A 27,778-nucleotide genomic window follows, 5' to 3' on the forward strand; every position below is an offset into this window, starting at 1 on the left:
ATCCACCAGGGTGCCAATCCATTGATGATGTGAACAAATCACTTCCAAAATATATTTAGAATGCTGTGGGTGAGTGGGAAGTGGCAGTGGTTGTACAAAGGCAGAATGCAAAATAGCCACAGGGGGCTAGGGAAATCCTGCAGTGGGAGAATTAAACTAAATATGTAATGATGAACATTGTTTTGTTTATTCTCTGAATATTGTAGTCGTGGACATCTCACATAGGTGAATGAGTGACCACTGATCCTTTTTGTTAACTAACATGGGGATCGTCCATGGATTGGAAAATGTTTGATTGTAAAATCTGAATTCCTTGCACTGTAATGCGAAACATGAGAGATAAATGATCTTTTTCATGCACTCTTATCTTAAGCAACTGGAGACATTTACCTTGATGTTTTATGTTTTCTTTGAAATAAATGACATGTCAGTCCTTGAAAACTATCAGTTCAGGAAATAAATTCCAGAATATTGAATGTGGCAATGTCAGTACTTTCAGAAGTATTGACAGTCCCGTTGAATCAGTTATGTTTTTTAGACTGCAATGTCGGGAAAATCTCTGAAAAAATATTATTATTTTGAAACATAATTACTGCCCATGTGGTCATTCACACTGGGCATCTTTTTAGACTGCAAGTGCAACAGTCCAGGTGGTTGGACATGCAGTAGAGTGAATGACCGACAACAAATTTTTCGGGTACGACTTACACTCCAGGCTCCCTCCAAAAAGTTGTAAGGATCCTGCAGGATAAATCGCGGTACAGGAATTGACTCAAAATTCCTGTACATTCCTTTTTAGACTGCCCGTGTAGTGGCAAAATTCCTTGATGGTGCCGTTACATGCTTGCAGCCTGAAAACCCCTAATGAGTATTTGGAAGATACTAATAAGCATGAAGTAGTTAACATCATATTCACCTTTTAGTGAAAAGAAAGTTTGTGGTTATGTGCATTGTGAGATGTGATAGCACTTTATAGAAGGAAGATGTTATCAGATAAGTACTATTATGTTGTCATGTAATGAAACAGAGATGCAGTATTTAGCCTTTAGCCTGCCATTAGGCGAGTCCACGCTGCTGAAGATCCAGCTGCGCTGGGTGGGTCACGTCTCCAGAATGGAGGACCATCGCCTTCCCAAGATCGTGTTATATGGCGAGCTCTCCACTGGCCACTGTGACAGAGGTGCACCAAAGAAAAGGTACAAGGACTGCCTAAAGAAATCTCTTGGTGCCTGCCACATTGACCACCGCCAGTGGGCTGATATCGCCTCAAACCGTGCATCTTGGCGCCTCACAGTTTGGCAGGCAGCAACCTCCTTTGATGAAGACCGCAGAGCCCACCTCACTGACAAAAGGCAAAGGAGGAAAAACCCAACACCCAACCCCAACCAACAAATTTTCCCCTGCAACCGTGTCTGCCTGTCCCGCATCGGACTTGTCAGCCACAAACGAGCCTGCAGCTGACGTGGACATTTACCCCCTCCATAAATCTTCGTCCGCGAAGCCAAGCCAAAGAAAGAAAGAAGGCAGACAAAGATTCCCCATTAGCATTGCCTGGCACCCCACTGCAGTCAGAGAAAGTGAAGTGGAAGAGAGTCCCCTCAGAGACAATGAGTGCCCCTGGTTTTGCCTCCAGTGCTCCTACAGTCTCTGTAGCTGCAGTGTTGGCACCAAGGGGGGGGGGGGGGATTTGTGTGCATCTTAAGCCCGCCCCCAATTACGCACAGCGACGTGCAGGCCAAGCCTTTTGCACAAAAAGGAAAAAACCTTTCTCGTTAAAATATATTTTTAATATTAAAAGTTACCTGTTCTCTAAATTAATTTAAACGAAATACAAACAGAAATAGGAAAGGAAAAATACTTACGCTCGTGACATCAGAAGTGAAGTTGAATTTGTAATGCATGTAATGTGCATGCACATGTGATGTCATACCGTGGCTCCACATTTAACAGGGGCAGGTGGAGTGTGACCGTGGCACCACCAGCACCCAACCCCCACCACTGAGCAGGTTTTACAGCAGAAATGTGTGTCCCTATGCTCCCCGCTAACACTTACCCTGGAGCTGACACTGTGCATAAGAGTCCAGTTCAATTCAAACCATCCTCAACCCGAGCCCAGATCCAAACCTCCGACACGAAGAGTTGACGATGCTGCAGAATTCTTTCCAAATTTATCAAATTGTTTGGCACAATTTAAAATCTCCACACAGATCATTCAAGTTTCCAAATGAGACTCAATGGAGATTGGCAGTTGATTCCGTAAAAATTCAGGAAATAGAGTTGGAGATACATAAGTAGCAGGGACCATAACACAGTACCCTGTCAACATCTCCATCCAGACTGTGGAATGCTACACATCTCTGTAAATAGGACCAGGACCAGCCTCATCTGCAAGGGTGTAGGGAGCTCCAAACACACTGACTATAAACTGTAATGTCTGTAGGACCGGTGCCAGACCAGGGCTAGGGTGCAAAAGTGGTGATGAAGTGTTTTATAAGGCTGGTGTTGGTGTTTGAGTGGCAACTTGGATCCATTCAAATTTGCCTATCATAGCCACAGATCTATGCCATCTCACTGGCTCAACACAAAGCCCTGGAACACCTGGATGCCAAAGATGCAATCATCAGTATGACAACAGTTCAGCATTTAACACCATCATCCTCTCAAAATTAATCAGCAAACTCCAAGATCTGAGATTCATCACCCCACAGTGTAATTGGATGTTGGATTTCCTCACTTCTAAACCACAATCAGAAAGGATTGGTAAGAACATCTCCTTGACAATCTCCATCAGTACCGGAACACCACCAGGCTGCTTTCTTAGACCCTGCTCTACTTGCTATACACCTATCACTGTACGAGAACAACACCATCTGCAAATTTGCTGACGATATCACGTTAGTGGGTTGTACAACAAGAGGTGATGAGTTAGCATACAGAAGGAAGACTGAAAACTTGGCCGAATGGGGCACCAACAGCAACCTCGCACTCAGTGTCACCAAAACCAAGGAACTGCTCGTTGACTTCAGGAAGGGTAAATGATTGAGTGATTATTGCAGGATCAGGCATGGAGAGGGTTAGCAAATGTAAATTCTTGGGAGTCACTATCTCAGCTACCCTTTCCTGGACTGAACTCACTAATGGCATTGTAAAGAAAACATGTCAGCACCTTTACTTATTCAGGAGTTTGTGGAGGCTTGGCATGACATCGGAAACCCTGGCAAGTTTCTACAGATGTATGGTGGAAAGTTTGCTGACTGGCAGTATCACGGGGACACCAATGACCCTGAGCATAAAGTCCTTCAAAAGGTAGTACATCACATGTAAAACCCTACCTATCACTGAGAACATCTATGGGGCAAGCTGATATTGGAGAGAAGCAGCAATCATCAAGGTTCCACACCACTTAGCATGCACTCTGTTCTCACTGCTACCATCAGCTGTTCAAAAACAGCTGCAACCCCTCTGCCATCAGACTCCTCAACAACAAACTATCAGGGACATTTAACGACTCTTACTTTTACACTTGATTGATTTTTTTTCTCTCTGTGTTGCACAATCAGTTTGTTTATATTTCTTTATTTGTTTACATGTGTATGTTAAGTCTGGTTTTTTTTTGCACTGCCAATAAGTTATAATTCTACCTCGCCCCCAGGAGAAAGAATCTCATGTTTAGATGTGATGACATATATGTACTCTGACAAGAAATCTGAAATCTGTAAATTGTCATTGATTCACCATGCATCATGACTTCTCAGGCTGGATGCTCATCCATTCTCCACAGTTGGCCAGGCCAGGAGTTGTAGCTGGTCCAGGATGAGCAGGAGCTTCACATGGGTCATCAATGCTGTATGTGAGATTCAAGTTGAAAGCAATCAGTGCTAGAATGACCTGACAGCAGCCAAACTGGAAGCACTACGCTTTGAGACAAGATTGTTCAATGGAAGCTCTTGTTGGGTGAAAGTTTACAGACAAATGTCATAACTTTGCCATTATGTATTATGACATTTTATTTATTATAAATGAAAGATGTTCCGTTTAGGGCAAATTCTTCACCGTACAGAGATAAGTTATAAAGACATGTCTGGTAAAGAGTGTGCACCTTCTCCATCCATTTCTGCATATGTTTTACCCAGGTGTTCCCATTTCCTCCCACCCTCTGAAACGTACGGGGTTGTAGCTAAATTTGGATATAATTAGGCGGCATGAGTGTAAATGGCCAGAATTGGCTTCTACAGTGCTGTAAATAAAATAAAATTTATATATATTTTAAACAAACATTAAACAGGGCTGATTCATTAAAGTATTAATTTCCATATTATTGTGGCAGTAACTGGGAATGACCTCCATTATTTACATCATCTATCCAAGGAAAAATTAGTTCATATAAAGCAGTGCTAATTTTCTTGGCTAAAAGTTAAATGTCTTGGATTCAATTGGCAGACGGAGCATAATGTGGGGGAATTTCAAATCATCTACTTTGGGTGAAGAATATAAATGCACAACATTATTCAAATAGAGAGACTATGGGACACTCTTGCAAAGGGATCTGGTTGTGTTGTTACATGAAATAGAATCAATTGACATGTGGCTACATCAAATAATTCGATTGAGTTGAGATACAAAATTCAATTGTATTGGACATTGACCATATTTAGAACGTTCTATGTGGTTTTGGCCTCAGGAAATCTGTCCCACTACAGTTCTTTTTGGCCCATTTGCCTGAAGTTCAATATATTTTAAATTTTCTCATTATGGCTGGAATTAATTTTAAATTCCTAATGACTAAAATGAAGTTTATTCATTTTATTTTTTATTACATTTATTGCAATCTTTTTAGGAATGAATAAAAGTACCAAATATTTCAATCACATTTCTCAAGAGTTTCTGAAAAAAAAACCATTGATAATTAATTTCTCCCATCCTACAAATCAAGGGCCAAAGTGAAGTTTGTTGTAATGATCATAACATTAAGAATTTGCATATTTCACATTATCATGATTAAATTTAGCTGGACTATTGTCTTTTTAGATCCTTCATTAACCCTCAGAATGTTGGCCTTGAAAGAGAAAGTTGTTGCACTTTGAAGGTCCTGTCTGTAATTTGCAGTCTGTATAAATGCAGTCTATAAAATATCCACAGAGACAGTGCCATGCTGTACCCCTCTCCAAGCTGAATGAAAACCTGTTTTCAACTGCTTCATAAAATTCAAACCACAAATTTATTTTATTTTTAAAAGCAGGTAGAATGTCAGATATTATTTCCCAAATGCCTACAGTTACTTAAGAATAAGTCTTTGTAAAATACAGTTGAGAGACAGATATTTAGAAATATGACGGAGTGCAATTCCATGTTATTCCTGTATAAAATCCATAAATCATAAACTATAATATGTTTCAGTAAAAATGCCAAACCATATCCCTGTTCAATAGTTTATTTCAAAATGAATTTAAAATGTTTTGTGAATATGCATTACATTTGAAAAATATAATTTGTTTTTACATCAATTGAACCTGATTCAGAGAAGTCTGGGCTGTAACATGACAATCTTTGCTTTCATTATACTTCCAAAGTTAGAATGATCATCGTTCATGAATTAACAGAAAGAAGTTATTTGGCCTCAACATTAGGTTATAATAATCACTGAAAGTATGTTGATTATCATTTTACCCATGCCGTCACTGAATGTGAATGACCTTCTTCCAACCTTGGTCAATTCCTAAAGATTCTCTAAAAATGCCATCTGCCATGATTTTAATAAAGAAACAATGAAGATCTCTATTTGACCCCATGCAGAACCTATCGCCTATTCCGTGGCATTCTGTCTTATATAAATCTGCCTATTCCATAACACTTTGTCAAAAGATTTCTGAATATTCACATACATGATGTTGAATAGTCAAACTTCATCCGCCAATCTTGAAACTTTCTTAAAAGATTCATCTCTGTTAAAGTTTGACCTTCTCTCCCAGAAGCCAAATTGAAAGTTGCAAGTAATCACTTCACTGGCTAAGTGGCCATAAATCCTTCTTGAATGATCTCTTCCAGAAACTTGCCTTTAACCTAAGTCAGGTTAATGGACCTATAATTTCATATTTGTGATGAATTCCCTTTTTGAATATTTTTACGGATGAGTGACTATTTGGATGTATTAAAACGTATCTTGACTCCTTCCAATAAAAATAAATTTTTAGTCATCAAACAGAAAAGATCCACCTTCTAGGAATGAAGCAATTAACTTTTCCATTTATCTTGAAATAATTTTGGAAATTTGGCTGAATTTTGCACATTTTATAGAATGCTCACATGAGCAGGTTTGAACCGAGCGGAACCTTGTGCTTTACGTGAAGCATTTCATAAAATCTTTCCTGCTGGGACTTCTAACAGCTTGGGCAACCCCAACTTTGCACTTCTGGGCCAATGTAACTGAAATAAATTATTTCACAATTGCCACGACTCTCTGTTGCTCCTTTGACACTTCAGCTGAATGTTAATTGCTTGTAGCTGAGCTTGTTCACTTTTCTGGCTCTCCTGGGAGGTATTTCCTCGAGTTTGTAAAGAATTGACCTTGTCCTTGACTGGTTAACTGCTTTGACAGTGTGTCACCTTCTGACCTTCTTTTGAATCTGGAAAGACACATGGCCTGAAATAATAACAAGCCACAAACCTTCGCCAAGTTTAAATATTCTGCAGTGGCTTTATTAAACAGAACTTAAGAAAATACAGTAAGTAGACCAATGTCTAGAAAAAGAAAACAGATAATTGTCTATTTCTTTTCAATCTTTGTATTGGTTTTAACATACACAAATTACAAAGTACATGTGATAGTAATGAAAAAGTAAATTAATATCAAATTACAAATATCAAATAACAGTAAACAAGCTACATATGGACCCATATATTAATATCAATGAGGTCGAGAGAAAAAAATCTATAAATTTTGAAAATAATTGAGAAAAGAACCCCAAAGAGAAAGAAGTTAAAATCCATTGTAGTAGCAGAACACCTGATTGTTTTTCTAGAGAAAAACATGCCATCACATGCGAAAACCATGGAGTATGAGTGGGAGGGGCACAGGATCTTTCCATTCAGCAAAATGGCCCTTCTAGCGATGAGGGAAGCATGGGATTGAGAAGAAGTCAAGGCTAAATCCATTGGCCCACTCACTAAGATAGCTAAGAAAGGTCGAGGAGTCGTTAATATCAAGAACTAAGGATAAAGTGCAAAATACGCCTTGCCAGAAATTAAAGAGAGGACATAAAACAGTCGCTTTACTAAACTGAACTTAAGGAAATACAGGAAGTAGATCGGTGTCTAGAAAAAGAAAACAAATAATTGTTTCAATGCTGTTAGTTTTATTAATTTCAATAAAGAGCTGCAATTTATATATTGGCATGAATCTTATCATCTGATATGTTCATCTTCCTATATCCTCCTCCAAGATTTTATCACTTACCCATCTCCTGCCTGTCTTCGGAATATGGGAGGAAACCAAAGCACCTGGAAGCAGTAATGGAGAGAATACTTAAGGTGGTGTGTGAGTGGGAAGGGAAGGTTGAGAACCACTGCTCGAGACCTAATTGTCAGTGAAATATTTTGCTAGAGAAAAATTGTCATTGGCCCATTTCCTTTGGCGTTCTGAAACCGTGCACATAACGAGTCAATGAGTTACGATTGAAACAGTGGTTCTCAACCTTTTTCTTTCCACTCACATACCACCTTAAGTAATCCCTTACTGATCACAGGGCACCTATGGCATAAGGTGGTATGTGAGTGGAAAGGAAAAGGTTGAAAACCACTGCACTAGTGCAACATCTTGACATCTCTTGTATGTTTTCAAACATTTGGAGTACATCATAAATATTTTCTCTTATTATATCATATAAACTCATTATTCCAGTGGTGGTTCCTGTGTAGATCAGCACCAGAAGTAATTCTAGATCTTATATGATCAACAGTAAATGCAATGGTTCTTTGTCAGAATGCAGAAGTGTGGAATTACCTATTTCAGGCTATCCATCCATAGGATGATTATGGTTCCTTTCAGTCAGTTGGTGGGGTTTAGTATGAGGATATCCCACTCCTCAGAAAGGAACAGCATATGCATGAATAGATTTAAGTGAGAAGGGGATGCACAGGTCCAAACCCACCCTCTCGACATCCCCTCCCGGATCCAGCAGCATGATGAGGTCCAAGACAACTGGGGAAAGTTGTTTTCATCCTGCAGGGTGTCTAGTGAGCCTGATGAGGGAGCCGGTTTAGTCACCACCCGACCATGTAACAGTTACATGGCCCTCCGACAAGTGACCTGACTAGAGGAATGACCTATACAAGGAAGACAAATACACCCTTTTATTTAAAAAAAATGCATCTGACAAAAATAGATTTGTTTGTGATTTCTCATGAATAAATGTACAAGGTTCTTGGAATATGAGTTCCTGAAGTGTGTACAGGACTTTCCAATATGTGAGTGAATGGCTGGGGCTGGATTAATCAAATATTGTTTCTGATCCTTGTTTTCTATGTTCTGGTTAAGGCGATGACTCATTTTGTTTATTCTGAGGTTCATTGCTATTTATTTTATTCTTTGGACTCTTTTTTGATGGATACAAATACAGAGTTAATGAACACAGACTGAAGTAAAGATGGGATCAGACAATAGGTAAGAAGAGAGATAGTGAAGGTTATTTCACCAGGGGATGTTGCCTCAAAAAACCTGAAACAGGCAAATCTTCAACCTTCACTTTGCAATCTCCATCTGATCTTTTTGTTTTCCATCATCTGGAGTTTGATTTTCAATCCCAGTTTTCCTCTGGTGCTGCTCCCATGGTAACGTTGAACCTGGAATTCTCCCTCACTGAGGCTGAAAGAAAAGTTTTGTCTTTCCAATCCTGAAAGATGTGGAATTTGGAGATGGTGCTAAGTCTTTAAAATGTTAATAAGAGGTGATCAAAGGATTCATTGTGGAATATAACATGCTGAAACGCATCCTTTCAAACAAATTAAATTCGCATTCAAACATTCAGACTGAACATCATGCTTGGTTTAAAATGAGCAATGATTGTATTTGAGTGACATTATTTTAAGTGCCAAGATCAGTACAATAGGAGCAAGCAGGTATGACCTGCGGAAAGCTATCTCCCAGGCGGAATGGAGATTCCAGATGAAAATGGAAACCACGAAGTTCACCCGACAGATGTGGCAGCGCCTAAATGTTACAAACCAAATCTGATGAAATAGCAGACAGCAAACTTTTTCAACCAAAGTAACTCAATGCCTCCTTCGTCCAATTTGATGGCAGTAAAACAGTGAAGAACCACTCCCACATCCCCTGATGTCTGTGTCTGAGGGTGATGTGCGTCCAGCATTCAGGAGAGAGAATCCGAGGAAAGCATCCAGCATGGCCTACCTAATTCAAACAGGCATCAGTCATACTACTGCCCCATAAGAGCGTAGTAACCTGCCTTAAAGGCTATCCACTAGTAGCGCTTTCATCAACAGTGAAGTGTTTTGAAAGGCCGGCGTTGAAACAGATCAGCTCCTGTGTGAGTGATGACATGGATCCATTCAGGGCCGATGCTAGGAATTGTGGGGCCCAATTAGAAAATTGATAGTGGGGCCTCCACTCTGCAAAAGTCGAAACTGATGTTTTATATTTCATGTAGTATGCCAGTCTTAGCCAAAAAGCATTAAATGCTTGATAAACTAAATATTGAAAGACAATATGAAAGTTTAATTTTTTTTAATACAAGTTAAGACAATTACAGACGTACTGTTTATGCACAGGTCTTTTAGAAACAGAATTTTCTGGCTTTTTTATTTGCAAAATCTTTCAAAATAATTTCAAGGTCAATGGTTTTATTAATGTCATTTTCTATAGATAGCATCGCAAAATTGTTTAGTCTCCCTTGTGAAATTGTTGACCGTAAATATGTTTTAATCAGTTTTAGTTTTGAAAAACTTCTTTCACCCGATGCGACTGTTACGGGCATTGTTAAGTAAATTCTCAAATCAATAAAAACATTAGGAAATGCTGTGAATCAATTGTTTACTACCAGGTACTCAAACAGAGCTTGAGGCTTAACGACACTGAAGGGAAGAAGTTTTCAGAGCTTCAAGTTCTTCGGCCAACAGATAACCATCCACGTCTTTAGTTGTTTCAGTAACTACCCCTCCATCAGTGCTCATTTTTAGTATGGTGTCAGTTAAAGCTGCTTCAAGGTCTGTTGTGTGTTTCTTTATTTCCGCCTTTTGTAAGCTCTGAAAGTTATTTAAAAATCCAAATAATTTTACTTGGCTTTTAAGCTGCCTAAATCTAGACTCTAAAGATTGAATAGCTTTGTCTAGCACTAAGCTGAAGTACTGAACTCTGTATGCTTCTTTTGGATCATCTAAATCTTGATCTTTTGTCTCATATGAAAACATTCTCTTCCTTCTACATAGTTTTTTTTTCTTGAAATTGTCTAAACTCCAATGGTAATTCAACAGCTTCAGCCAATTCATTTGTGCCTATTAGGACATCATTAAAACTGCCCTCTCCATAAATTCTTACCCATGATAATAGTTTTTCAAATGACTCATGCCTTCATCAATGTCCTTTGTTTCACCTTGTAGTTCCTTGCTTACGTAGTTAACTTTAAAAAGTACTTCATGCCAAAATATCAAAGAAACTAAACATTTGTAGTCTTTTAGCTGATTTGCTAAAGATTCAGCTTCTGCTTTTACCTTGGGCTCATCTGTTATCTCTGATATTTCCACAAGTGCATCATATACTTCTCCAACCTGATAACGAATAGCTTTAACACTCCCACCTTGTGTTGCTCAAGGGTTTCACTGATAACCTGCGTACATGTTTGTTAAAAACTGCCCACCTCTTAGCTGATGCTGAGAACAATATGTAGATCCTTTGCAAGATCCCAAAAAATGTTATAGCATCTGGACAACACTTGGCTACATCTCTGAGTAAAAGGTTATAATTGTGGCATGCATAAGGTACAAAGAACTTGAGTTATCCTTCAACAGTCATGCTTGTACTCCAGATGTGTGACCTTTTATGTGGCTACCATTGTCATAGCCTTGGCCTTTAATGTCTTTCACCTCTAAATTTAATTCCTTCAGTGTGTTTAATAATGTTTTATATAAATTTTCTCCTGTGCTACTTTCAACCTGCATAAACTTTATGAAATGTTCATAAACACCTGAAGGAGCCAAGTTACCATCAGACACATACCTGAACGTTAGAGACATTTGATCTTGGTGACTCACATCAGGTGTGCAGTCAAAAATTATGGCGTAGTACTTAGCTGCTTTTACGTGTTTCAGTATCTCATTCAAAACAGCTGTAGCCATAATGTCTGGTAGTTCATTCTGAGTACCTTTTCTTAAATAGTGTTTATGAATTTCGTGGGTTTTGACTTTTCGCAAATTCTCTTCAAGAACAGGGTCAAACTTTCCAAACTGCTCAACAAGACCTAAAAAGTTTCCATTGTGTACCAACTTTTTCCCTCTGTTCCTCTAAATGCTAGATTTCTCTCATCAAGAAACTGCGCTATTATTACTAACCTTTTGAATACTTGCTGCCAGTGTTTTGCATGTTCATTGACGATTATTTCAAGTTCTTTGTCAATTGTCTGTCCACTACAAAGTCTTTGGTGTAACGTCCAGAAACTCCATGTGGCTTCCAATTGTTTTTTAGAATTTTCATGCTCACACAACCTTGTATGAAGATTAGACCAGATGTTGAATCCACTTGTTGATAATGCGCTGGTTGTGTTCTTACTAAAAAGTTTACAATAAAAGCAATAAATTCTATCAGCAGACTGAGAGTATATAATCCAAGGTCTTTCAACTCACTCCCCATTTGGAAGTTTCCTCTTACAGTGAAACTTTGAAAAACACAATCCCTTTTCATTTCGTAGAAAGTTGTTCACTGGAATAGGAGGACTTTCCATTGTTAAATAATCTCTTACATTTTGATTTATGTATGCTGGGCAGTTGGCTGGGTCATCATAAATGTTAATTACAACTGTACTCGTGGATGATCCATCATTGAGTGATGTTTGGGCTTGGTCATTTTTGGCTATAAGTGGACTTTCCGCTTTGGCACTGTCTTCTGGTGTATTGAGATCGTCTTCAATTTGATTCACAGCTGGGTCGTCCTTTTCTAACTTGTTATCAATTTCATCATTGTATTTATCAACTGTAATTGGACTCAAGGCTGTATTGTCATTTTCTAAATTGTTTTTGTTTTCTTCATCCTCAATACATGGGCGCTTCAAAGATGGAGTGACAAGGAATGTTTTTCATTTTCAGCTACCTTAGCCTTGGCCAGTGCTCGTTTCTGGTTGCTACTTAAATACCTATGCTCTTTGTCTCTATCTCTGCTTGTGTAAAATGTAAATTATACATTTAAATTACATTTAAATTAAACTTGTGCCATGTAAAATGACATACAAATTTTAAGCTGCTAATTCTCTGGGCTATATTTTTAAGGTAAAAAAGGTAAAAGAAGTATATTTTAAAATGTTTAGACAAAATTACACAAAAAACTCGACGTTAGCAATTTGTTATAAAATTGGACTCGACATCCCTGATAACATGTCTACGTTGTTCCAACAGTGGAACAATGTTGTCATCGTCGTTGGAGCAATGTAAGAAACCAACGTCAATCCCACGTCATTTTGCTCATTAGCTTTACGTTGCTCCAACGTCAGCTGCTGACCTCGGAGCAACGCACCCAACTCTCAACTTGTGAACGCCACCGAACAGCAAAACAAGCGACCGATTCTGGATTTGTTGAATGATGACAACTTCGAATAAGGTAAGAATTGCGTTTTTTTTTAGTAATGGTTAGGTTAGTTAGGTTAGGTTAGTTAGTTAAGGTTACATTCCAGAACGGGGGGGGATGCACTTTAATTTGCCGGGTTTTTTTAGCCGATTTTCTCATCAAATGTCTAGCGCTAGTTTGTCGCTAGATATTTGGCTAGAAAATCGGCGTAAAAACTGATGCGTGTAATGGATGAAATTCACCCCTGAAGAAAACAATTTCCGCATGGTCAACCTAAACTGCACCTGTTCCAAATCACCAAAAACTTGAAATAGGCTATATTAAGCCCTGGTGGTGCCCTAGCATAGTTAGTAACAGTAGCCTAGTACTATTTTGATACTAAAACAAACCTCTACAAAATTATGAAACAATGACAGAGGCAGCCTTGCTAAGATGAACTTAAACTAACCTAAATTCGGGATAAACAGTCCTTGTACCTCTTCTTTGGTGCACCTCTGTCTCGGTGGCCAGTGGAGAGCTCGCCATATAACACGATCTTGGGAAGGTGATGGTCCTCCATTATGGAGACGTGACCCACCCAGCGCAGTTGGGACTTCAGCAGCATGGATTCGATGCTTGCGGACTCTGCCAGCTCGAGTACTTCGATGTTGGTGATGAAGTCATTCCAATGAACGTTGAGGATGGAGCGGAGACAGCGCTGATGGAAGCGTTCTAGGAGCCGTAGGTGATGCCGGTAGAGGACCTATGATTCGGAGCCGAACAGGAGCGTGGGTATGACAATGGCTCTGTACACATTGATCTTTGTGTGTTTCTTCAGGTGGTTGTTTTTCCAGATTCTTTTGCGTAGTCTTCCAAAGGCGCTATTTGCCTTGGCGAGTCTGTTGTCTATCTCTTTGTTGATCCTTGCATCAGATGAAATGGTGCAGCCGAGGTAGGTAAACTGGTTGAGAAAAAAACGAGCCTTCCGCCTCGCATGCAGCCATCTTCAGCGCAAACTCCGGGAGATCCAAAATGAGTGGTGGACTAGCCTCGCCAAACAAACCCAGCTTAGCGCCGACATTGGTGACTTCAGGGGTTTTTACGAGACACTAAAGGCAGGGTACGGCCCCTCACCCCAAGTCCAAAGCCCTCTGTGCAACTCAGACGGCGAAGTCCTCCTCAGCGACGACTAGGCTGTTTATGTTCAGGCTAACTGCTTAGGCCCTAGGCTGGCATGACGCTATCTCAATCTCATATTAAAGTATAAGTTCTCTTATTGATTAGCCTATAGCCTGTTTTGATCTTGAGATCAATAAGAGATGCTTCATCAGCTCTGGAATACATCTATCTTACTGGGTCAAAGGAATACGAAACATGGAATTTTTAGCTAGGGAGACAAAGGAGGCCTATAGACAGTAGTTTAATCGAAGACATATTTCCTAAAAATATTTCACTTAGATAATACAATCAATTAAGGGTAATAACTTCATGAGTTCACTGACAAATCCCTCAGTTTATAAAGCCTATAGTATTATTATTTTCTTACCAGTTTAAACGAAGTCTGTCACAGTGTTCTCTGCTCATGGCCTGGGCTCAAACACATGCGCGGGACCCAATTTGATCAAATTGGTCAAATAGGCTTAAAGCCGGCCCTGGATACATTCACCTATTGTAGTAACGTCCATGATGGATGCCATCTCACTGGCTCTACACAAAGCCCTGGAACACCTGGACAGCAAAGATGCATACATTAGGGTGCTCTTTATTGACTACAGCTTGGCATTTAACACCATCATCCCTTAAAAACTGATCAGAAAACTCCAAGACCTGGGAGTTAAAACCCTACTGTGTAATTGGATCATGGATTTCCTCACCACCAGACAATAATCAGTGAGGACTGGTAAGAACTTATCCTCCACAATCTCTATCAGCACTGGAGCACCACAGGGCTGTGTTCTTAGCCCCCTGCTCTACATACTTTGCAACTTTGACTGTGTAGCTTGGTATTACACGAACACCACCTACCAATTTGCCAATTTGGTGGGTTGTATAAAGGAAGGAGATGAGTCAGTGCACAGAATGGAGATTGAAAACTTGGTGCATCAACAACAACCTTGCACTCAATGTCATCAAAACTAAGGAGTTGATTGTTTACTTCAGGAAAGGAAAGCCAGAGGTGGACAATCCAGTGATCATTGGGGGGATTCAGAGGTGGAGGGGGTGAACAAATTTAAGTTCTTGGGAGTCACTATCTCAGAGGATCTGTCCTGGACCCAACACACCAATGGCATTGTAATGAAAGCATGTCAGCACCTCTGCTTCCTCAGGAGCTTGCGGAGGTTTGGTATGACATCAGAAACCCTGGCAAATTTCCACAGAGGTGTGGTGGAACGTGTGCTGACTGACTGCATCAGAGTCTGGTATGGGGACTCCAATATCCCTGAGCATAAACCCTCTAAAAGGTAATGGACACAGCCAGGGACATTACAGGCAAAACCCTCCCCACTATTGAGAACATCTACTAGGAACACTGCCATCAGAGAGCAGCAGTAATCATCAAAGACCCAATGTTCTCACTGCTGCCATCAGGAAAGAGGCATAGATGCCACAAGACTCACACCACCAGGTTCAGGATTAGCTGCTACCCGTCTCCCATCAGACTCCTCAACGACAAGCTCAATCAGAGACTCATTTAAGGACTCTTCCTTGAGAGCTTTATTGATTTTCTTTTTTTTATTGCACAGTTTGTTTACATTTGTTACATGATTACTGTTCTTTATTTGTTGACAGGTGTATGTTTTTATTTTGCACTACCAATTAGCGGTTTTTCTGATGCGGCCGCAGGAAAAAGGAATCTCAGAGTTGTATGTGATGTCTGACAATAAATCTGATCTAATGTTTTTTTAAAATAAATTGTCATCATTCTGGAAAAGATCTAGTCGAATGAAATATCGAGAGTTCCAAGATTTTTCCCATTAAAAAAAACTGCTTTTTTTTTAAACAATAATCTTTACAGCTAGAATTTGGGTTCTGAATTGTATTTGTGCAATTGAAACCTGCAGGACAAAAATTTAGATAGTATAATAGTTTCAAATTTATCACACTAATATTGGACTACTGAATCAATTGGAATCAACAGAAAGAGGTATTTTATTCGCAATTCTATTTATTTTTTTTTCCAAAAACCCAATTAAAATTGTCACATCCAATTTGTCTGTTACCAATCAATGGTGGATTTGATTAATGAAATCTTCCTTCCAAAATATTAATTTTATCCCAGATTAAAATCTCGTGGTGATTCTTATGGGGGATTTCCCCAAAGAACTGAAAGGACTACGTCAGGGTGTTGTGCAAGTGGACTTGAAATGGGGAGTATTAGCATTTAATACAGGTTGATTAGGGCAGTGAACTTGAAGGGAAGAGAACAGCATTGAATGCCAGTGGACCTCAAAGGGTAAATACTAAGCGGACCATGTAGGGTGAAAGCGAGCCAGATCTGAAAGGATTACGTCAGTGTGGGGCACAAGCAGACCTGACAGGGTTCACGTCCCAGCAACCCATGATAAGCCAACAGAACTGAATGGGAGAGAATAACACGGATCACTCACGGAACTGATAGGGTGAGGGCGAAGCGGACTGTATAAGGAGAAGGCCTTGCGGACAGAAAAGGGAGAGAATATGGAACAGCAACCAACCTGATAAGAATACCCCAAGGTTGGGCTCTAACAGTCCTGAAGAAGCGAGTGCCCCAGCAGCGCATGCTCGGCTGGTGGACCTGAAAGTGGGAGAACAACATTAATCACCAGCAGACCTGAAAGGGTGAAGCTCTGCAGACGTGGAAGGGATATGCCAGGGTGGTACGCAAGCGGACCTGATAGGGTGAGTGCCCCAGTAGCCCAGGATAGGACAGTGATAATGAACAGGAAAGAACAGAATGGAACACTGTGTAGGGTGAAGGTAAAATGGCCCTGAAAAGAGATGGGAGAGATATGTGGATGGGATGGGTACTGAGGGCTATGGTCTGGGTGGAGCATGATGGGACCAGGTGGAATAAGTAGTTCATCATGGACTAGATGGGCTGGGAGGCCTGCATCTGTGCTGTAGTCCTCTAGGGATTCCCAAATGATAAAGTGACTTGGCTATTCGACAAGGTTTAATCCTTCAGCTAGTTTTTAAAAATTCTGTTGTAAATACCCCAATTTTACACCATTTGAGAATATTTTAATATTCTGAGCCTCTGTTATTTTATTTTTGATACTTCAACCTATAAAACAATTATCATCAAAGCCCAGTGGTATCTCCACTTCAATTTTAATCAATTATTTGAAAGCGACTCTTCACTTTGTTCATTACCTCTCTTTGCATGTCTGCCTGGGATTTCCTATTGCCTGTAAAAGGCAGTCAATGTTTTGGGCCTGAGCTTCTTGTTTACAATGATGAGTCCATCTGGACTTGTTTACTTGTAGATCTTGAGGAGGGGGATAGAAGAACCTCTTTTGAAGGAATTTCCATCAAGATCAAAGTTTCTGGAGCATATTACTTGCGGTCTTGTTTATTTTGGCATCACACTTCTCACTTCCAAATAATGAAAATGCTTTGTAAATTCTCTTCACTGGCTTTTGAGAAATCTGGAAAAAGCAACATTAATTTTTCAGGCTGATTCTGTGTGCTAGCTGCTTGAATAGGAAACTATGAGAAACTCTACCACTTTGTGTGAGAGATATTAAGAACTAGAGTTGCTTTGATTGAGTTATTTATAAACTTTACCTTGCTGCAGTTTTAAAAATGAGGAGGTAAAATGTATTTGAATTCAATTTCCTGTCCAGGTACTTCAAAGACTCCTTAATACAAATAGGAACCATTAAATTTTGTTAATATATTATTCATTATAATGAAGAAATCAAATGTAAAAGGTACTACAGAATTGTATAAACATAGATGCTAATTCCTTGGAAAGGGTTCAACAAACATAAGTAGATAACACTGTAAACCATGTTGAATTTTTTTTAATTCAAAAGAGAATCCAATAAAAGGATTTTCAAAAGACTCCTTTTGACATCCACAGTGATCAAGGCACTTAGATGTATGTATATCATTTGTATGAGTAGAATACTGCCTTTAATGTGGTAAATCCAGAATGTTTATTTTTTTTTATGAAAGACCAAAGAAAACAAGAAAGGCAGGAATGAAAGACCAATGAACCATTTCAGTGCAACCCTCTAGTCATCTTTAGGGGTTTGTCCACTACAACTCAGGAACATCATTGTCTTCAGCACATTTCAGGTGGAGGTGGAATTTGCCTGCAATGTTTGGCCAGCTAAATCTTAAACCATAAGACAGGAATGTGCTTCCGCTGAGACAAAGAGTAAACTAATCACGTGGGAGGCTGCAACAATTAGGTGCTTGCAATTTGAAGCGTGCACCATTCCGGATTTACCAAATGGAGCTTCGAATTACACACCTCTCACCTGGACCTGCTGTGCCATGCTGTGATTATGTCACATCACCGTGTTAAAGTAAGCATTAAAATGGATTAGATTGCTGTCTGATAAAAGATTTATCTTGCTTTTAATACAACCAGTTTCTAATTTCAAAGAAATTCTGCCAGTTGAGCCAAAACTGATGGCCAGCCAGTTAAAACACCAGCAACAATTTACCTGCTCTAATCTCATCAGGTGTTTGGAGCCTTAGTATGCTGGATGAGTGGCAACTGGTGAATAACTGGGAGCCTGTTTTTAATCAATTGTGGAGGGAAACAGTTTTTGGCTCTATGAGCCCTCCCTGCTTTCCATTTGCATTCATTCAAGTGGTTCCTAACTGTCCCAATGCGAGCTCTGGCCAGAAAGATTTAAGCCAGGAGCAGTCAGACTGAGTGACATTGCGCGTCCAGATTTTTCAAGAAGCCGCTACCATCTAGCGGAGAGCAACACATCTGGAAATGAGATGAAATTTGTCCCTGATGATTCCACAAGTGGCCACACATATGGCTGCTAAACAAGATGAGAGTCCATGGAATTACACGAAGGATACTAGCATGGGTCGAGCATTGGCTGATCGGCGGGAAGCAAAGAGTAGGAATAAAGGGATTCTATTCTGGTTGCGGCTATTGGTGTTCTGCAGGGGTCAGTGTTGGGACTGCTTCTTTTTATGTTGTATATGGATTATGGAATATAATAGCCTTTGAGGCTAAATTTGCAGATGGTATTTAGTGTTTAGAACAGTGGAGCTGAGATTGCAGAAAGGCTGCAGAGATTTGGATAAATTAGGAGAAGGGGGAAAGAGGTGGCAGATGAAGTGGAATGTTGGAAAGAAGAAATGCACTTTGGTAGAAGAAATCAACAGGAAGACTATTATATAGATGGGGGGAAATTCAAAATTCAGAGGTGCAAATGGATTTGGGAGTCCTCGTGCAGGATAGCTTAAATGTTAATCTCCAGGATGAGTCGGCAATGAAGAAGGAGATTGCAATGTTGGCATTCATTTCTAGAGGAATAAGCAGGGATGTAATGTTGCGACACAATAAAGCACTGGTGAGACTTCACTTAGAGTATTGTGTACAGCTTTGGGTCCATTATTTGAGAAAAGTCATTCTGGCATTGGAGAGGCTTGAGAGAAGATTTACCAGAATTATACCAGCAATGAAAGGGAGAGCATATGAGGTATATTTTTCAGCTCTTCAACTGTTCTCATTGGAGGACGGAAGGATGAGGGAGAGGACCTCAGAGGCATTTTGAATGCTGCAAGAACTGGACTGAGTGGATGTGGCAAGGATGTTTCCCACAAAAGGTGTCAATTTAAAACAGAGATGCAGAAACATTTCTTTAGTCAGAGGGCCAGGAATCTGTGGAACTTGTTGCCACAGGAAGCTGTGGAAGCAAGGTCATTTGGTGTATTTAAGGCAGAGATGGATCAGTCAGGGCATCAATGGTCACGGGAAGTGGGGCTGAGTGGGAGGATGGATAAGCTCCCGACAGGAGGGTGAAACAGACCTGATGGGCCTACTCCTGCCCTTCTCTAAATTAGACAGGATTTCAGAGCCCCTTGCACTCACCTATTGGTCATCTTGCTCATGCTGATTTGCAGGGAAGTTTGGAGTACAATGGTGTTCTGATTTTTTTTTGTTGCTCTCAACTTCATGATCCCCATTTCTTCCTCTCTGGAAGTAATTCTCTCTGTTCCTACTGCCTTTTCCCCCCTTCTTCTTCAGTCTACTCTTCCTCTAGATCAGGGTGTCAAACTCAAATTCACAGAGGGCCAAAATTAAAAACTTGGACTAAGTCGAGGGCCGAACTAAATATTTATTGAACATTTTCAACAACATCTGCATGTTTTCTCTTCTTTCAACATATGTAATGTTAAACTTTTTCTTATTAAAATAAATGTTTAATAATAGTTTTGGATAAACTCTTTCCAGAAGCATTAACAAATGAGAAATAAAATATTCAATAAATAATATTTCTCTATAGAGGATTTGTCAAATGTTGCTAGTGTGCTGTCGAATAGTAAAATCTGAGGGCTATTGAGAATGTGGGAGAATAACATGATTCCTGGAACAATCAAATGGGTGAGTGATTGTGGGCATGAACTCTAGCAGGGTTATTTGCCATGCCCTTTTTCCATTGGTACAGATATCCTTTGATTTACACACTTTTCAAGTTTTATGCCTAATGAGCTTGTATCCAGGTGCAGGACCATTTTTAACCAGGAATATATTTATCACTGTGACATGAAACTATTGGAAGATCGTTTTATCCTGAGATTAAAGTTCATAATACTGACTCAGGCCTGTGTGCGGGAGGGCGGGGATTGCGGGCGATCGGGTTGGACAACGACAGTGTGGGGGCATCGGCTCTCGCTGCAGGGCGGCATCTCGGCGGATCAGCGGCCCCGTCACCTTGAGTCACGGGTCGGCCTGAGAGGGAGTGGGCAACGGTCCTGGCGAGGTCAGGCCCCCCCTGAATTTCTGCCGGACCCCCCTTGACCTGCTGAGTTTCTCCCGGACCCCCCTTGACCTGCTGAGTTTCTCCCGAACCCCCTCCCCTTGACCTTCTGAGTTTCTCCTGGACCCCTCCCCCTTGACCTGCTGAGTTTCTCTCGGACCCCCCTTTGACCTGCTGAGTTTCTCCCAGATCCCCCTTTGACCTGCTGAGTTTCTCCCAGACCCCCTTTGACCTGCTGAGTTTCTCCCTTCTGGTGTTTTTACAAGAACCACAGTCTTTCGCTCATACATTGATGAGGGGGATCAAGGGCCAAACATTGTCAGGTACCTCTCTGCTGGATAAAGGATACGGTTTAACCCGCTGAGTTTCTCCAGTGTTGGGTTTTCACGAGGTAGAGTCAAAGGGCCGAAGGGCCTGTTTCTGATCTGTAATGTTCTACGGACCCTGCTCTTCTTTCCGTGCCGGTGTCCCAGGACCTTTCCAGGGTAGTCTCCGCGCTCAGGACCGCGCTGGGATCCCGGTCAGCGGTGGAGGAGCAGGTGAGCGCGGCTAATCCCGATCAAGCCCCCGCCACTCCCAAGATTGGCGGGGGGTTCCACCCTACCTGCCCGACCAGCTCGCTCTCCACGTGTACTCTGGGCACCCGCCGCTGGTCCGGTGGGAAGGCGCAGGGCAGCCGGTGGCCGGCGCCCCCTTCGCCCGGCAGGGAGCCCCAATCTTCCCTCTGGTGTCCTGACTCCATCTGCAGCTCCAGGAAACGCTGTGCCACTGGGGTTCTGGGCGCTGGGAAGAGGCCTTGGCTTCCCCTGACACCGGCCAGGCCGCGCTGCAGTGGGGGGGGTGGGCGGGGGGACACGACAGCGTGTTTATAAAACCACCCACCACTACTTTTCAAGGATCAGGATTTTTCTCTCTCTCTCTCACCCTGGGACACAGCGGTTACTGTGCATGCGCTATACTGGTGCGGCGGCCAGCGGGCCACCTCTAATACATTTTTGATATGATCTTGCGGGCCAGAGTTTGACATGTGTGCTCTAGATTAACTGAAAATGGAGGAACTGCAGATGCAGGAAGCCTACATCAAAAACAGAAACTCCTGGAAATACTCAGCAGTGTCTGTGGAAAGAAAAACGTTTTAGGTCAAAGACTTTTCAACAGAACTATTTTTCTATTTTAAATGGATTTCGGGAATGAGGCATTTCAAAGCAGTACGATCAGCTAGACTTCTCCCTTATTCAGTTACTTGAAATTTACTCCCCACTTTACTGCGCCATCAATTGGGGTTCAAGTCCTGTGCTTTCTATAAGGAGTTTGTATGTTCTTCCCGTGTCTGCATGGATTTTTCCTGGGGGCTCCTGTTTCCTTCCTCCATTGAAAATGTACCCGGTGGGGGGGGCGGTTAGGTTAAGGGTGTGTAAATTGGGCAGCATGTACTCGTGGGCTAAACTGGCCTGTTACAGTACTGTAGATCTAAATTTAAAATTTAAATTAAGTTGCTGGCAGAATGAATTATTAACATCGCAGTGAGCAGAGCCATGTTTGGAATACCCAAGACCAACTACCTGCCTCGTTTAGCTAATGAGGTTCAGGGTTAACGAGAGAACACATGAAGAAATGGAGAATGAATGAACATGGAGTAGAAAATAAATAGAGAGGAAGATTTGGACTGAGAAAAGAAGAGAGGGCAGCAAAAAAAGTTGTTAAAATGCCCAGCTTTGGGCAAATGGTAGTGTGAAAATGAGATCCATCTGTCGTTAGATTGCAGTTCCTCTTTTCAAATGTCTTCAATGCATGTTGGAGGTTGTGAAAGGTGCTTTTGAAGCATAAACCCTTTCTTCCACAGGGGCTGGAGCTCGGACTCTCTCAACTAAGTCACAACGGTGTCAGTAGCAGTGTGGGCCCTTTGTTTGATCAGCTGTCAGGGTCAAACAATGAGTGAAGGTGCTTCAACTATTTAACTGTTCCCCATCACATTCCATTAAAAATTCAAACAATAAAATTGTGCAGTCCAAGCCATTGCAGTGTCCCATTAAACATCACTCCAAATCCTTTCTTGTTACTCTTTAGTTATTCCATCTGTGAACTCCATGAAGGTGTTACAAAGCTCCTGGATTCATTAAAGTGGAGCTCTCTCCAAGACAGACGTGAAGCACATTCCCTGACCTGTTTTTACAAAATTTTAAACTGCCAGCTGGTTATAGATGACCAATTCTATTCTGAACCCAAGCTTGCTAGGAGCAGACGAGGGCACGCAACCCGATTTGTCATGCCATCTTCCAAAACAGATGTGTACAGCAATTCATTCTTCCCACACACAATTAAAGCATGGAATAATCTTTGCCTTACTCTTCTCACACAACCAGACCCAATTAACTTTAAGACACCTCTTCTTCAAAAATCTCCTCCTGAAGCCCACCCTCCCCCACCTCCATTTAAATTCCATACGGAATATTTTGGGGGATCAAGTACCAAGAACCAAGGTGAACAGCCAGCACTTTTATCCTGGGGTGACAATAGCAAATGCAGGTTAAATACCCGTTATCCGAATACCTGAAATCCAAAACGATCCAAAATCCAAAACTTTTTTCATCTGTGGTCCCATAAGGTAATTACAATGCAAATATTCGGAAATCGCGATCGGAGAATGGGTCATAGCAGACATAAGTAGTGCATTATAGAGTGTAGATGCATATGTAAATATTTGTATTGTAATGTGAATGCATGTATCTTTAATTCTGAGTGAATGGGTTCATTTTTACAATGGTGTTGCAAAATCCGAAACACTTCTGGTCCCATACTTTTCAGATAAGGGGTACTCAATCTGTACTAGAGGACCTCTGTTTAAAGAGAGTGGAGGAAAATTTGGGGACTTGTCAGAGGTAGTGGTGGGTGCATGGAATATATGGCCAGGGGTGGTGGTGGAGGCTGGTACAATAGGTTGTACATTACGTACAACCCTGAGATTCTTTTTCCTGCAGGCGAGGCAGAATTACTACTAATTGGTCGTTCAAAAAAAAACCGTGCTCAATATGAACATGTAAACAAATAAAGAAATATAAACAAACTTTGCAATACAGAGATTTAAAAAAATCAATGAAGTGGAAAAGTAGGCGTGCTTAAATGAGTCCCTGATTGATTTTGTCGTTGAGGAGTCTGATAGTGGAGGGGTAGCAGCTGTTCCTGAAGCTGGTGGTGCGAGTCTCATGGCACCTCTACCTCTTTCCTGATGGTAGCAGCGAGAACAGAGTGTGTGCGCTAGGTGGTGTGGCTCCTTGATGATTGCTGCAAACTCTCCAATGGCAGATGTTCTTAATGATGGGAAAGGTTTTGCCTGTGACGTCAAGGTTTTATGCTCAGGGATACTGGTGTCCCCATACCAGTTCGTGATGGAGCAAGTCAGCACACTTTCCACCATACATCTGTAGAAATTTGCCAGGGTTTCCAAAGTCATACCAAACCTCCGTAAACTCTTGAGGAAGTAGAGATGCTGACATGCTTTGTTCATAGTATTACTGGTATTACTGAGAGCAGATTTATATTTGCAGAAGATTGCCAGCTTGGGTCTCAGTAGTCATCTTCTCCTGCTTGCATTTTGTCACTGACCTGGGAACTCTTCTGAAATTCCTGGGTAAGAAGCGATCATCCTGATGTTCCACAACATCTGCCTGGATTTTGGAACGGGCCTGTAAAATGAGAGGTACACTTCCTCCCTTGTAAGTAATAGATCAATCGAACAGCACATATACATTTCAGCTGAACAGGCTTCATGGTGGGAGACTTTTAAGGAGCCCTGCCTTCAATTAGCTCAGGAATGAGTTGTCAGGCACATGCTATTACACCTTTAAATGCCATGACCCAAGCATTAACAGCTTAAAGGCAACATTCCATATTTAAAATGTGCTTAGAGAATATTATGAGGATTGTGATCAACCGTCTCACACTGTATCCAACTTGCACAGGCATGAACTAAAAGTGCAACGAATGCTCAGTATTCCAAAGTAGGAGTGTTTCTGTTTTGAGTAGCATTTTCACAAAAAGCTATAAATAGGGAGAAAATCTGGAAGGCATACCAATGAGGGTGGGGAGGGGGGGGGAGGGAAAGAGTAGTCATTGATCAGGTGAGGAAAGTAGAGCTTAAAGCTGCACATGTAAAAATGAAATGGAAAAATCAAACTATGTGAATTTTAAACATGAAATACAAAAGAATCAAATCGGCAGACCTACAAAAATTAGTGCTTATTCTCAAACTATTCCAAATTGAATAGGAAATGTTACACTACCACTGATTTTCATTACCCTGTCCTCATCACCAATCAGAAGCTCAAATAAAGCACACCCGCATTTAAAATAGAGATGTATCTGCACAGATCTTGAACAGCAGATTTTGCACTGAAATATTTCTGGTCCTTGTTGTTATTCTTTCACAAGGATTGATTCAGAGTTTGACCCTAACTATACTTTCTGCCTGGAGGAAACGGATTCGCACACATGCAGTGGCCCATTCTGATATTAACGAGTTAAATCCTGGCTTACCATCTTCCCAGTGATTTGCTTTGCTTCACATTTACTGCATAGTTAACCTTATCTTGCTGCCGTGTTCTATTCGCTAGAAAGGCCAGAGGGGACCAAGCTTCAGAATTCTTCGTGATTACTGAGAAAGATAGCCAATAACATAAAGAACGAGAATACCTGATGAAAATCTACATTCTGCTGAAACAGTTGACTCAGCAGAAACAAATGCATCTCTAAATTTTATTCTTGCATTTTAATTGCTATGCATTTGTTAAAGAACTCCTTTTGTGAAAAGGTTTCTACCATCAGACTTAAAGCCAATGGATAAGTGTGTGTGTGGTGCTGTTAATTATCATCTCTAAATTTTATTCTTGCATTTTAATTGCTATGCATTTGTTAAAGAACTCCTTTTGTGAAAAGGTTTCTACCATCAGACTTAAAGCCAATGGATAAGTGTGTGTGTGGTGCTGTTAATTATCATCTCTAAATTTTTACACGTTGCACCCCATTTGGATGGTATTTCTAAATGAATTTAAAAAGTTTCTTAGACTGTAAATGTCCTTTTTTGTAATCAAGAAACATTTCCCTTCCTGATTAGCTCTTCCTGTGGTGGAGAATTGTAGTTATTTTTTACACAGCAGGTGGAAAGGGTTGAATGACGTGATAATTGTAAAATTAATTACACAAAAGCAAACAACATGAGAGTAAAGTTACTGAAGTCTTCAAAGGGTTCATGAAAAAATACGAGCAGCCAGAGTGCTACCCTCTTCCCAACAGGTTGGAATACAAGTATTAACATGGGATAGACTTTCACACCTGAGAGAGGTTGAAAATTACCGAAATGACATCCAGGCACATTATAAGTGCCATTGAGCAGGTCTGAGAGCCACTTGGAAAGCAAGGCTGACGTACAGAGGACTCGGGTCAATAATCACTGCTTTGTCATTTTCATTAATACATCTTGTTTCGTTGAATTTGGATTCAAAAGTCCACAAATATAAACATTACATAATCTAGTGTTTAGGCCAATGGTTCTCCTTGAACTATCTTCCAAAAAAACAGATGCTGAGAAACAGTGAATAACTTGACTCAATTCAGGAGGCATGTTGTGCAGACTCACTTTGAGGAAAATTGTATCCAGTGTCGGATCACTGAAAACATTTTAATGAAGTGAATATTGACCAATCATATACAAAGTGGAAAAATCAGCATTCCCAATAACCATGTTAACCATGTCTGGCTACATTCAACTGCAGCAACGCAGGCAAAGCAAGCGACAAGCACTTACCTTACCACTTCTGCTGATTGATTTCTTCTCATCATTAATGTTTTTTTTAGACCGCAATATTGGGGGGGGGGGGGGGGAACGCTGAAAAAATTACCATAGTTACTGCTTATGTGGTCATTCACACTGGGCATCATTTTAGACAGGAAGCACCCAAGTGCAACGGTCCCGGTGGTTGAACTTGAAGTAGAGTGAATGACTGACAACAAATTTTTTCAGTACAATTTACCCTGCAGGCTTCCTCCAAAAAGTTGTAGGGGTCTTGCAGGATAAATCGGGGTGCAGGAATCGACTCAAAATTCTTGCACAAATTCACCAAAATTCCTGCACAAATTGACTCAAAATTCCGGCACCTTCCTTTTTAGACTGCCCACGTAGCTGCAAAATTCCTTGATGGTGCTGTTACATGCCTGAACTCTAAAAACCATAATTGTGGAATTCCACAAACATTTGGTAATCGCTATTTGTTGGTCCAATTTGCAGAGCTCGTCAGTAGGTGGTGCAGCTGTACTGAAGGATACTTTACTGCCTTTTGCATATCCTGTCATTCCTAAGCAGGGATGCAGTAGGAAACCATTCCCCTTTGCATACTGCAGAGGTGGGAGAAGGAACAGTGGCCTTGCAGGCAGTGCAAGCTGCCAGGAGTGGGTGAAAGAGGAGGCTGTGCAAAATATCCCCAGAATGCTCTATTCACACAAGATATTTGGGAAAGAAATTTTCCACCAAATAGGAAGAAAAATCAATTGCTTTTTATGGTTCTGCTGTAGTACTGGACCAGAGTAAGAACTGCATTGTCAGAGACTATTTATTTTTATGAGCTTAGCTTCTTCATGACTGGAACTGAGGATATTTCCAACCGTGCAGTTTACTGCCCACTGTGATGTAAGAAAGATCACGGAAACCTTTTTTTAAAGAAGATCTAAATCACATTTCCTTCTTCTTGCTGAGTTCTGACAGGTGAAGTCAGCTTGCATTTCTAACTTCAGTCTGCCTTCAGGGTGATAAAAAAAACGATTGGAGGCTCTGTATGAAAAGTGAACAAGCAACTTCTGTGTGACAATAGACAGTAAATCATCCTGATGAATGCCTGATATCTTGAGAGCTGTCACAGTGACTTCATTCCATGGTAGAATGCTGTGCCACCATACTTCATTTGAAGCTGGTTACTTTAGAACAAGAATTTTCCAGCAATTTCATGGTTGATGACACTAACAATAAGTGCTATGGTGCTGTACTAAATGTGATAGGGCAGAACAATGGGATGAAGTTAAAATGCAC

General features: G+C 40.8%; 1 long non-coding RNA gene across 2 annotated transcripts; it reads right to left on the reverse strand.

The window, feature by feature from the left end:
• Positions 1 to 5,464: 5,464 nt before the first annotated feature.
• Positions 5,465 to 24,520, reverse strand: LOC138748264 (uncharacterized). 2 transcript variants are annotated; one of them, XR_011347911.1, is made up of 4 exons: positions 24,307 to 24,520; positions 14,310 to 14,491; positions 7,454 to 7,497; positions 5,465 to 6,623 (listed from the first exon to the last, which is right to left on the reverse strand). It is a non-coding gene; the product is annotated as an uncharacterized lncRNA (long non-coding RNA). The 2 variants fall into 2 exon arrangements; XR_011347910.1 differs by lacking the exon at positions 24,307 to 24,520 and adding an exon at positions 16,459 to 16,541.
• Between the last annotated feature and the right edge of the window lie 3,258 nt (positions 24,521 to 27,778).

The sequence above is a fragment of the Narcine bancroftii genome, chromosome 13 (assembly GCF_036971445.1).
Source record: "Narcine bancroftii isolate sNarBan1 chromosome 13, sNarBan1.hap1, whole genome shotgun sequence".
NCBI lineage: Eukaryota > Metazoa > Chordata > Chondrichthyes > Torpediniformes > Narcinidae > Narcine > Narcine bancroftii.